The sequence below is a fragment of the Gouania willdenowi genome, chromosome 22 (assembly GCF_900634775.1).
Source record: "Gouania willdenowi chromosome 22, fGouWil2.1, whole genome shotgun sequence".
Taxonomy (NCBI): domain Eukaryota; kingdom Metazoa; phylum Chordata; class Actinopteri; order Blenniiformes; family Gobiesocidae; genus Gouania; species Gouania willdenowi.
Window position 1 is genome coordinate 22,432,561 of NC_041065.1, and position 12,821 is coordinate 22,445,381.

The 12,821-nt window shown below is 38.7% G+C and overlaps 1 protein-coding gene across 5 annotated transcripts in view; it reads left to right on the forward strand.

The window, feature by feature from the left end:
* The window catches only part of dlgap2a (discs, large (Drosophila) homolog-associated protein 2a), a 156,701-nt gene that overhangs the window by 93,152 nt on the left and 50,728 nt on the right, over positions 1-12,821 (forward strand). The window lies entirely within an intron of this gene.

The following is a 12,821-nucleotide window of genomic DNA, read 5'->3' on the forward strand; positions in this document are numbered from 1 at the left end:
CTTGGAGGTCTTGGAAGAGGATCGCCGAGCTGTATCAAAGACTTATTACAGTCATGGGCAACTGTTGGCTGGGGGGGTACACAGTTTAGTTATGTGTGCCCCCTCAAACACATACAAATATAACTGAAAAATATACAAAATAAGAACAAATATCACTCCAAACACAAAACAACAACCAAAATACTGAGAATACCCAAAAAGATTTACAAAGCAACAACAAAAACACACAAAACCACCAACGATGTAATGCATATATTTATTCCAGTAACACACAAAATGAGAAAAAAGTACAGAAAATGAAAAGAAAAACTGACTAAATCCATAATATGATATTTTGATAGGCCACCGGATTCACTAGCGGAACAAGTCGGGTGCGGGGCAAATGACCAGGCCCTTTAAACTCAAATAATAAAGCTCACGATAACATAATTTTACAGCATACACATACCTGCAACAGCGGGGCTTACAAGCTTCGACAACATGAAAAGCAACTGTCATTTTCAAGTCCATCAAACGGACATGAAGTATAACAAAACAAGAGAACAACAAATACATTAGGCTAAATGGTCACTAATAATAAAACAACACACATTCAAAGCAGTTCAGCACCACGGACAGCGACCGCATCATTTTGACACCCACTTTACCCATTTCACTCAGAGTCTGTATCAGTAGCTATACAGTTTTGTAAAACTGGCACAGCAGTCCACATGTTCACAAACATAATTTCAATATGAAGTACTGTAGGCCTACTCACCACTATTTGAAGAGCATACGCGAACTCGTCCACGATGCTCTGTATGTCTATTTTCTTTGCTCTCTCATTCTCTATGGACAACATGGCAAGTCCGCTCTGTCTCTCCTGTCCCACTGTGCTCCTCAAGAGGATTTTAATAAGTTTTAACTTAGAATGAGCGGGGTAACCTATAGGCGGGGTAACCTATAGACCCATTTCAATGTGGACAAACATGAGACACATGACTGACGTGCGCGCGCATACTCGTTGAAGAAACCATGTTGTTTACATAAGTGACACTTGAAAAATTGAAAAATGGCAATGAATGAACTGCTGTTAAGGCTCATAAATAGTTCTAAGTATGTAGAAAGCTTGTCCCCTGAGGACGTTGCAACAGCTTATTTAAGGAAACTCACTTTAAGTACAGGTAAACGATTGCGGGACCATGCAGCATTCCTGAAAATGAGTGGTCATCCGTTGTGCGCTCCTGGCCGGATGTTCAATAGCCAGACATTTATACATATCTGATAGAAAAACCCAGTGTATATACAAAAGAAAACCTAAAAGCATACAAGTCTCTAGATGCTTATAACTACTTGTTATGAACGGGCAGGTAGGCGGCTGCTGTACTCCTGTTAAAGAAGGTTTCCGTGTATTTCTGCATATTCTGATCAGTTGCAACAGATGAGTTTCCATCTATACATTTTCTCCTCCTCACTGCCCCACATCTGCATATCAGTCCATTTACAGCTTTTCATGGTCACTTTTTACTGGATCCACACTGAGATACCGCTTCTTCCGCTCCCGTACACCATTGCCTCAGCAGGTCTCCGGTTGTTTTGCACCGAGCCTGTGCGCGCATGCACCTAATTTAGTATGCATAGAGGTTGGGGTCGGTGGCGGGGTGCGCTGGCTCCTTGGGGCTTTCTCTGGTGTGTATGTGGGAGATAGTGGCTGCCTCTCGGCTTGGGATCTTGGGGGAGTCTGGGGGGCTGCTCGGCTGTGGGGGGGTGGCCTGAGGCTCCTTGGCCCCCACTCTTTCTGCTGGCCTAGCTGCGTCTTCGGGCCCGGGGCGGCTCTTGGGTTTGCAGTCGCGCCTCTTGCACATACATTGGTCTACAATGATCAACAGTAAAAACATTTAAAATCATTTAAAATCATCAACAAACACATTACATCAATAACATTATGACCAAAGGTCTCCCTCTCAATCATACGCAGTAGAGAAAAAGAGTGCCTATAACTTTGATTTAATAATGTACACGTGATGCTGACTTCAGCTCTGCTGGCAGTTTGTTCCACTTCTTTGCAGCATAACAACTAAACACAGCATCACCATGTTTACTGTGAGCTCTGGGCTCCACTATCTGACCTGTGTTCATAAATCTGAGAGACATGCTGGGTTCATATCTGACTAACATCTCACTGATGTATTCTGGACCAAACCCATTCACAGATTTATACACCTGCAGCAGAATTTTAAGGCTTTTCTGAGGCTGACTGGGAGCCATTGTAAAGACTTTAAAACTGGAGCACAAAGTAATGATGCATGCTCCACAAAATACATACTACGTGTCAAACTCAAGGCCCGGGGCCCAAATCCGGCCCTTTAGAACATCAGATTTGTCCAGTAAAAATGACAGAGAAGTCATGAATTATTGTGTAAATGACCAAATAATCCAGTTATAGATATCTCAAATTCACCAATTTCATGAAACTCTGCAGTATTTTAGGGGCTTGCAGTTTTTACTTGCAATTTTTGAAAAGAACTCTCAATTTCTTTTTTTTTTTTTTTACAAATCTTGCAATTTATCACAAACAATTCCACGTAATTCCTCTAAATGTCACAAAAATGGTTACAAAATCAAGATTTTTTCAAGTGAAGATCTGGCAGGAACTGATAATAAAAACTATTGCACAGTTGATGTTAGAATTGTTCTTTTTCCAACCTAAAAACCATAGCCCACCTAAAATCATGTTTTTCATATTTGGCCCCTGAACTAAAATGAGTTTGACATGCCTGGTGTATACTTTCATTATGTAGGTTTTCAGTTGTAACACCACATCAAAACAGTTTCAATCCACACGTTCAAAATGAATGAAAGCCAAGCGTGCTTTTGTTGCATACTGGGCTGTAAAATATGATGTCCACTGTTGTGGTGGTGGCTGATGGTTACATGGAAACCATAGGCAACACCAGAAGGTGCCCATCTTAATGCCTGTATGATTGACTAACAGCTCTTATGTGTGAAATGTGACTGTGACGAGTGCTGACGAACCACTATTCCTTCAGTTGTCATTATTAAATGTGTCCACATCTTAACCGCAACATGCTCACATTTATCTGAATAGATGAAAAGCTGCAGAGCTCTTGATCCTGCCTTTGGATAAATGTTCTCCTTTAATGCATGTGACGTCTCTTCACTCTCCATCTGAGTGCCTACTTTTCACTCTGCACTCTTCAATGCCCCACTCTTTGCATGGATTACAATTCCAAGTGTCCTTTTCGCATTTTCTGCTCCGTTGTGTTTTGTTTGGGATTTTTATTTAATGGCCCACAGTCACAGATTTAAAGTGGGAGCAAACAAAGTTCGACTGTCTCGCCCGTATATTAGCTTCATTCACAGCGTGCACAGAAAACCAGAAAAAAAGCAGACTTGTTATGTGATACAGTAGATGTGATATTAATTATGTAAAAAAAACAAGTGCATATAAATACAAAAAATGTCAGCAAAAATACACAAAAGGACAACAAAAATACACATAAACAATAGAAAATAGAAAAAAATGATAAAACGAGTCCAAAATGACTACTGAAATACACAAAATTACTCAAACACACAACACTTCATCAAAAATTACAGAACAACACACAAAATGACAGCAAAAATACACAAAATGAATCCAAACAACGTATAATAATACCGAAAAAATACAAAAATACCTTTGTTTTTTTTTCCATTATTAATGATCTGATATGTGAGGATAATTCTAAATACTGACATGAATGTTGATAATGTGGCCCTTGGGTCAAAATGTGGCCCCCACTGTTGTAACAGTTGACCATTTTTGCATTACAAACAAATAGCACGTATGTATGTATGTATGTATGTATGTATGTATGTAATATATAAATACTAATAAACTCATGCTTTAAATTAAGAACACAACAACTTTGAAATTTGAGAGAAATTTGTGTTTTTAAATTTCTGTTCTGTTTTGTTCGAGATTTTTATTTTATGGCCCACAGTCACAGATTCAAAGTGGGAGCAAACAAAGTTCGACTGTTTACATTGGCTTCATTCACAGCGTGCACAGAAAGGGGTTAAACCAGAAAAAAAAGCAGACTTGTGATGTGATGGGCTCAGTGACAGATGTGATATTCCCACTAGGCTTAACCTTGTCCAGGAATTGGCCATGTGCCTCTGAGCCCGATGAGCGTTATTCGGCTTCTCAAAAATCAATGCTGTTCCCGCTGCTTTGCTTGATTGGATTAAGACGTAATCAAATCGGCCATGATAACTGTGTTCTTGTGACCTTCCTGCTGTGGATGAGCAGAAAGAGGAAGTAAGGCCCAAGGGAAAGACAGCCACTGTTTGTTTTTCTCGTTTGTGATACTTAAATGTGTGGAGCTGGGCACGTGCACGCTGCATGAGCACATCCACAGTGTTACACAGGAACATGGTGGCTCAGAGCCCCACAGGGCGCCTTCTTCTGTCCCCGTGCAGCATGTGTGGAATTTTTTTTTAGCACATACTCAGGAAAGATAGTGAGTCAATGGAAGAGTAGTCAACATCAATATGTGTTGAATCCTGACCTGAATGCTACTTGTTTCCTCAGATATTACAAAGGTTAATTTCAAACTGTTGTTCTCATAAAAGCTGACAGAACGCTGAGGCTAAAGGTCATGACATCTGAGAAGATCAAGGGATTTAAAGACATGTTTAGAGATTTGTTTTATAGAGAAGAAATTAAGTGTTTCTGTAAGATGTCAACTCTTTAAACCACAACATCTTCCCGCTATGAACAAAAACCTCTGCCAATTGCCAAATCCCCATTTTGCCAGATGTTCAAAGTTATCTGATCATGGTATCGTGATCATTTACACTTTAAAGGCTTGTAATAAGTTCCTATTGCCATTAATAACTATACAGTAGATGCAAATGTATGAGCACCCCTCTTTTTTTTTTTTTTTGAAAAATCGCTCTGAAATGCACAATCTGGATCTGATCTGGATCAAATTTGTTCGGGTAATTGAGGAACCAACCCGAGATAATTGATAAAAATTTTATGAAGTTCCGTAAATCACAAACTGAGATATCAATTTCTGAAAATTTCCCAATGATGTGAGATTTTTATAATGTTTTCTAAAATGATCCAAAATAAAGAATTTGATCCAGAACCCCTCCGTAATGTCTATCTTTGGTTAAAATGTTGTCAAAATCTATTGAGTACTTTTTATGTGCTCCTGCTAACGGACAAACAAAGAAAAGGGAATGTATTACCGTAGTTTAGCTGATAATTTGTCATGCAATTTAAATCCCTTCACACACTTTAACTCATTCTACACATGACATGTCATTGTGTTAAGCAAAGTAAAACATAATTTAATATTCTTTGATCAAAATCTATTCCCACCTATTCAAGGTAACATCGGGGGCAAGCTCTCACAATTCTAGGATTGTCGCCCCTCCATCGTAGAGCTGACACAGAAGCTGAAATATTTACTTGGTGCAAGACAGTGGAGCAGGGGTGTTAAACTCAAGGCCCTCAGACCAAATCCAACCCGCCAGTGTCCAATTTGGCTCTCAGGACCATTTTGCTTACAGTGAAAATTACATCACACATTACTCTTGAGTGTCAACCTTATTCTAGTTGAGGAGAAACAGTCAACCCAGTTTGATCTCAAGTGGACCAAAGAAAATAACCCAATCATTTTTATATAGCAAATAACAACAATTTACTACTACTGTGCTCTACGTTTTCTGTGCCTCCGCCAAAAAGGTAACATTTTCACCGCCATTTATTGATTTTTGTCTGTTTGCAGGATTGGTAAAAGACAAGTCCCCACCAAATTTTGGTGGAGATCCAGATCAATATATTTATTCTGGATCAGTTTAAAAAAATTTAAAATCCCTATCTCTCATCATTGGCAAACTTAAAAAAAAAACATATCTCTGTTTAGAATTGAATGATCTTGATGAAATTTGACTCAGTTATGTCAGATTGGTTATTCATTGACCCCAGCAAGTTTCATCCCAATCGGATCTGAATTGTGCATTTAATCAGAATTTTTTGGTAAAACAGGGATTCCCATACAATTGGACCTACTGTATTGTTATTATTGGAGATAAACTTCATAGGATCACTGATCCAGATTACTATTAATATCTGACAAATATGATATTTGGCACTTATTTGGCCGAAGTCTGCCCTCTGACTGTTCCTGTTAATAGATGTGAATGATGACTACTAGTACTCACAGATGTGTGAGAATCTGCTTACAAACAGCAGACACTAAACTATATAGAGTTTAAAAATTATCCAATAAATATTTTCCGAGCTAAGTGATATGTGATTACAGAATCTCTCCTGGTCCCACTGCCCTAAGCAGACCAGATATCATTATACACTGATAACATTTTCCAAGGTCTCTTCTCAGAGACTCTGTAGTTGTTATGCTTAGCAATGTCAGCAGCATACAAAACCCTGAGATCACAGAACAACTACAGATTAATTGGGGGACACACACATGGAAACCTCTGAATCCCAGACCAGTCTGCATCTAGAACCCTTTGACCAAATAAAACCTGTCTGTATCTGACCAGTAAACCCTACAACTTGACTTCGTCTCATTCCATTCAAAACCGCCACAACACTAAGTTCACTCAAAATGTTTTGCTAAATCATGCCAAGATCCGGTTCAGAGGTAATAATGGGCCAAATTTTATCTTGTGCATGTTATTTTTTGGGTAGATTGCACATTACCACTGCATATATACAGTATAAGTGCATACATTACACCTTAAGTATAGTGGGAGGATGTTATTGTAGTTGTTCTTTGTGCATGAGTTCTTAAAAAGGAGTTAGGTACTTATGACTTTGTGCAATTTGTGAAATTGTATTATACCTTCATTTAGTAGAAAAAAAGGAGATAGTGTTTTCAAATGTTAGATAGAAATTAGCACTGCGACATAGACACAAAGCAGAGGAAAAAGATGTGGCCATTTGTTCAGCTAAGTTTGTTTAAAACACATGCTATCAAAAACAGGAGGTCTGAAGAGAAGCTATTACAAACCAAGGGCAGAGAAGACACATTTGTAGAAAGAAGCCTTAAACTTACTAAAAACTCCCAGACTCACCTTGACACAAACTCAGTCACTTTAGACTCCTAAACTGGCATTATTTAAAAAGAGTCCCCTTAAAGAATACACAATTGGTCTAAATAATAATCTAAATATGGGTCGTAAAGGTTGGACATTCTGAGGAAAGGGTGCAAATGTTAGAAGAGATTTGATCAAAAATGGTTCAACATAGGGGCTGTGAAATTCTCATCAGGACACGTAAAGAGGGAAATAGCTGAAAAAGCAAAACTTTGAAAGGAGCTGAAAGGTGACAAAGTGGGGAAGCCTGATAACACTAATTCTATGTTAACCTTTTAACACTGAACGTGTCTTTGGATTACTTTATCGTCATTAATGTTTGCCCAAGCCAAATGTTTCAGTATCTGAACAACTATGTTGTGCTTTGAAATTGTGCCATTATGGTATGTTACAAGCCAACCAAGCAGCCTGTTTGGTGAGAGTGGCAGCAAGGGGGTGGAGCTGCGGAGAAAAAGTCCTTGAGTCCTTGAGAACCCAAATTTAGAATAATCACAGTTACATGATGTTTTTTAATTCGGAATCAGTTATTCCGAATTAAATCATTCAGAATTAAAGTGTTCTGCTTCTTGTTTACATGGAAATAGTAATTCCCGAATTGAGGTTTACATGGAAAACTGGTTTATTCGGCTTTAGTTAATTCTGCTATAGGTTTGGGGGTTGGGAAGGCTCTGATTGGATAGGGGGCGAACATGATGTATCACGTCGATCACGTCTATCGGGAAAAACACACAACAAACATTTTATTGTCGGCTGTAACACAGAAAACCACACACGAGAACTGTTTTAACCTTTATTTTGATTGTAGTTTTGAAGCAGCAGCTCGACAATAACACACTTTGGTCCACGGAGGAAAGGAGATATGACCTAATCACCAGTAAATAAAGGCCAGTAAAACTCCAGAAAACAATAACCAGGAATAAATAGTTGCTTCCTGGTAAAGATAGTAGCTCTAACAACCGTTACAATGATAAACTTGGTGATATTACAGCCTGTGCAGCAGTGGGACGCATTTACTCCGTCTTCGAGTGAACAGGCTTGAGCCGTCAGATGAAGCCTGTTCCGTTTGCTGATCTCCATGTGTGTGATAAGTCCATGTCAATGTCCGCATGTTTATGCCTCCGTCCATCACCTTTTTCATTATATCCATGTCTTTTAAGGCTCTTATTAAATAGTGTCAGCTCTGTTGGATTATGTCGTCACCCAGCGCGTCATCGCCGCAAGTCTCACATGCGCAAAACGACCAGAAGCGGAATTAAGTGTTGTTAACTGTTTACAAGAAAGAAGAATTATTTAATTTGGAATTAAAAACGGAATAACCCAGCCACCTAATTTGGAATTAAGTTTATTTCAGAATTAAATTAGCATTAGGAATTAAGTGTTTACAAGGTCAGGTTAAAGAGGAATTAACTTTTATTCCACTTTAAAGAGGAATTAAAGCTCCCATGTAAACATGGCCATTGACTCATTTACTTATTTTAAAACCTGTCCATTTGCTCCGGGCAATGTTAAACAATGTTTTGAACCCACCCTTTTATTTTATTATTGGTAAGGCGCCCTTCGTGAGCAGCTTTAGTCATTTTTTTCATATGACAAAAATATTTGCATCAATAAATGAACGCAACAATTCTCTAAGGTCTTTATGTCTCCCAAATATTAAATGTGGATTATTTTTTAAATTAATATACAGCTCTGAATTAACATTGTAAACCGTAGCCTTTGGGGTATTACTGTATTATACGGTGGCTCCATAATTCATTCATAAAGCTCATAGTCATTTCCATAAGGGGGCAGAGTCACCAATCAGATATAGGAGGTAATCTGATTACTCCTCACTGACCTCAGAAACCTTTTTTTCGATACTGATATGAACAACATGGATTTTTCATTTTCTGAAAAACCATTTACATTGTACTTGTGATGAATCTCTTGCATCATGATTAAGAGCAAGGGCCAAGGTAGAAGAAATCTAGAAGAAGCTGTTTGCCTTACAGTAAGACTGTAATCCTGATGCATGCGTGTAAGACAACACGGATGCTTGGAAATTGTGTTCAAGATGGAAAAGAATCCAAATGAACACAGTCTGGTGGTAAACCTTGGAAAATAAAGGCATGCACGGTTTTTGGCAATTGCTCTGATCAGATGCTTTTAATCAAATGAATGATGGATGTTGATCTTGGTGCTTTGCTTTCTGTGCAGTGCGAGTGTGTTTTCCTTTGAAACAGCACACAACTTGGGAGTGTTTTATGTTAAAGTATATCAGATTACATTAGTGCTGATCAACCTTCACCACTGATTTACTGTTTTTGTTGCAGCAAAAAGAAGCCACGAAAGCTACATTTAAATGTTTTTTCATGCTTCATTTGGCGTCTTCAGAGCCCTTTTGGCCTAAAGTTTGATGAGCCATTTAGAACTTAATGACCTTTGCCAAGCAGATCTGGCTGTGCTCCACACAACATGCTGTACGCACAGTCGGCCACAGTCAGCCAAAGTGCCTGACAGCCAACCGTGCAATGTTGGATTACAGTACTTCTTCTTCTTCTTCTTCTTCTTCTTCTTCTTCTTCTTCTTCTTCTTCTTCTTCTTCTTCTTCTTCTTCTTCTTCTTCTTCTTCTTCTTCTTCTTCTTCTTCATTCGCAAAGGACTGAGGAAAACTGCAGCAGACAATCAATCCTGTGGTCTTATCTAAACCAACCAAAGTAATTTCCTTTGCTCTCAACTACTTGCTCTCTATTAAGCCTCAAATGGCCACAGAGAATGAGAGAAAAAATGCCTTTTGTCGCTCTTAACACTTCCCTCACACCATTCTCCCTTCAGTATTTCCCGTCAGTACATTTTAAATACATCCTTAATGATGATGATTTTTTTTTAGTTGGTGACATGTAATACGTAAAGTCCACACAAAATGCCGGAGATTGCAGGTGCTGCCTTAGTTATAACATGCAATGTTGTCTCGCTTCAGTTTGAGCCCAGGCATGACGAATGTGTAATGTATGAGTGGAGTAGATTGAAATAGAACACCTCTCTCTTTCTCATACTCTCCTGTCATCGATCTGTCTGCGTCTAAGTTCCAGTGAATGCAAAAATCAGTGAGTAATGAGAAAGTCAAGTCACAGACACCTCACTGGTGAGAGGCCCTCCGCAGCCTCAGCTCTGCCTGAAATACCTCATAAATACTTCCACTTTATAGTTACACGAGAAAACAGAGGCTCAGATTGCATGTATACGTTTGTAAATGTGTACACATCAATCTGGTTTCTTAACATAGTCACCTAAGCTCTCATTTGTCTTCACGTACTATAATTCGAAAAGTCTGTTTTACGGAACGGTGCTTATGACCATCTTTATATTATTATTATGATTTATTTTTTCTCTAAAATAGTGTACTTCTCTCACTCAATGAAATTTTCCTCTCTAATACTTGCAGATGGTATCATTCTGTCCTAGAATCCAGACAGAACTCTACATGATGTTTTGGATGATGGTTGAAACACTGCTCCAGGGGATTTTTGTGATTCAATTGACAAAATATCTTCAACTAAAGTGAGACATATTTTGGACAGTAGTCTAAAAATCAATCAACAAGAGTAATGGAAAATATGACACATATCACATATGTTATGTTGGCTTATTCTCCTACATTACCTCCAGGTCCAGATTTGTCTTGACATCTAACCTGCTTTGTATTTTTCCTGATGCCTTCAGCTTCCTCTAAACAGTGTTGCCAGATACAGCTAATGGTTTCATGCCTTAAAACAGTTTGAAAAACATACAAAATCCCCCAAATCAGCCTGTTTAGTGCTTAAACTGTTTGTATAGAACAAATCTATACATGAATCTTATTATGATTTGGAGTTGTGGCCACTTTTGGGCAACTCTAACCAGATTCCCTATAAATATTGTTTATTCAACCTTACAGAGCCTTACTGTTCCAAAAGCACATGAAGAGCATGCCAACTCCAATCAATTAAATAAGGGTCTTCTAAAGAGGGAACATAGAGTCCACAAAATTGGTAGCATTTTCTAGCTGTAGCTCTAGCATTTTCCATTAGTGTTTTTTTCATTCCTCTCTTTTTCAGTTTATAGAAGCACTGCAGTATATAACTCAAGAAGGCAACTAATTATTATACCGCTCTCTCTAAAAATAAATTGATCAATTCCCAGGTTAAGCCGTACACTCCCTGTTCTTCCCATTTACTTTTTGCCCTTGTTTTAGTGTGTTCACTTCTTCACATTGGCGTGGTTATAAGTGCAGAGGTACTGTCCCTGTGGGGGCTGCCTCTTCCTTCCAAGTTCCTTATTAAAAACCCAAACCTTTCCCTTGGGAGTCTCTTGCTATCAGCCTCTCACTTCCTTTTCTCTCCTCTTCAAACACACAAAGGTGGGGATTTTCTCCACTTTCTTTCACCCAGTCAGGCCAGAACTTGTCCCATTCTTCAAGCAGCAAGAACCAATTATTTTATTAAGTTTCATAAAATTTCCCTTGCTCAAGCGCCAATGTTGTTATTTCATATCATTTTTTCTACCTTTTCTCCACCAACGAATATGATCAAGGTCCTCCCTCGTGCGGCGTCTCAAAGACATTAATCATTGCTCTCTGTAATGAGGGGACCTCAGAGATGCCTGTGATTACAAAGCATCACAAACTCAGCGTGTTTAAGCCCCACACTCGTTTTTGATTCTAATCAAAGTATATTGCCACACTTTTATTCATGGACTCTGATGCATCGCTTGGTTAACCAAGCGTCGGACAGTGGCGGAGATATGGGATGATGCACTGGGACGCTGCTGAATCGCAAGCACCTTGTTGCTATGTATAGGCTTGAAGAGCACAGAGGAATGGCTTGAAGTGAGTGTAAGACTGATGGCTACTGTCAGGCAGCGAACCACCAACACCCCTATTTTCACCCACTTCAATTCCTTTGAAGGGTACCACCTATTTTTGTAGAAATGTTGTCTCCTTTTCTCTTGTTTTTGCCTCCCTACCAAAATGATAAATAAGAAGCCCAGTTATTTTTTTCACTCTGTTCATTTGTAGAATTGACGTCACTGAGTGACATTCCCTGGGCATCTCATAAAGAAGGAGCATCTGGCAGCTCGACGACAAATAGCTCATTTTGTTCTTGAGGTGCATTGTTTACAACTTGAAAGGTTCACACTGCTTCAGGTCACAGAATCACACAAAACACTTTTCCATAACAATGAGACTCCGTGCCCTCTGACAGAGTCTGTCTCTTTCTGACACTGAGTCACTCTGACGTCTTAATGAACAACAAACACCTCAGGACTCTAACACATTATATTCCAAAAAACACGTCAGCCGTCTGGTTATAAGGTTTCCCAATGTTTTTTTTTTTTGTTTGTTTTTGTTTTTTCCCTTAATTTATTTGGCATATTTTTGGAAAATGTGTGTGCGTGCATGCACCGTGACCAATTCATCTGCATCTATAAAAGCTATTATCCTCAGCACATCTCAAGTAAACATGAAATAAGTGGAGAAAGTTGGATGAATCTCCCAAAGTCCCTGAATTCATTTTCTTTTTGACAGGATGAATAGTTTATCAAGATAAAAACTTTAACAAGAAAACTTACATTGCTGCGTTTTATTTAATTGTCACAACCCTTTTTTTTAAAATTATTATTTATTAGTGTCGACAAGGGGTTTCCAAAGTTTTTGCTTCAAAGCTCCTGCAGGCGAGCCTTTA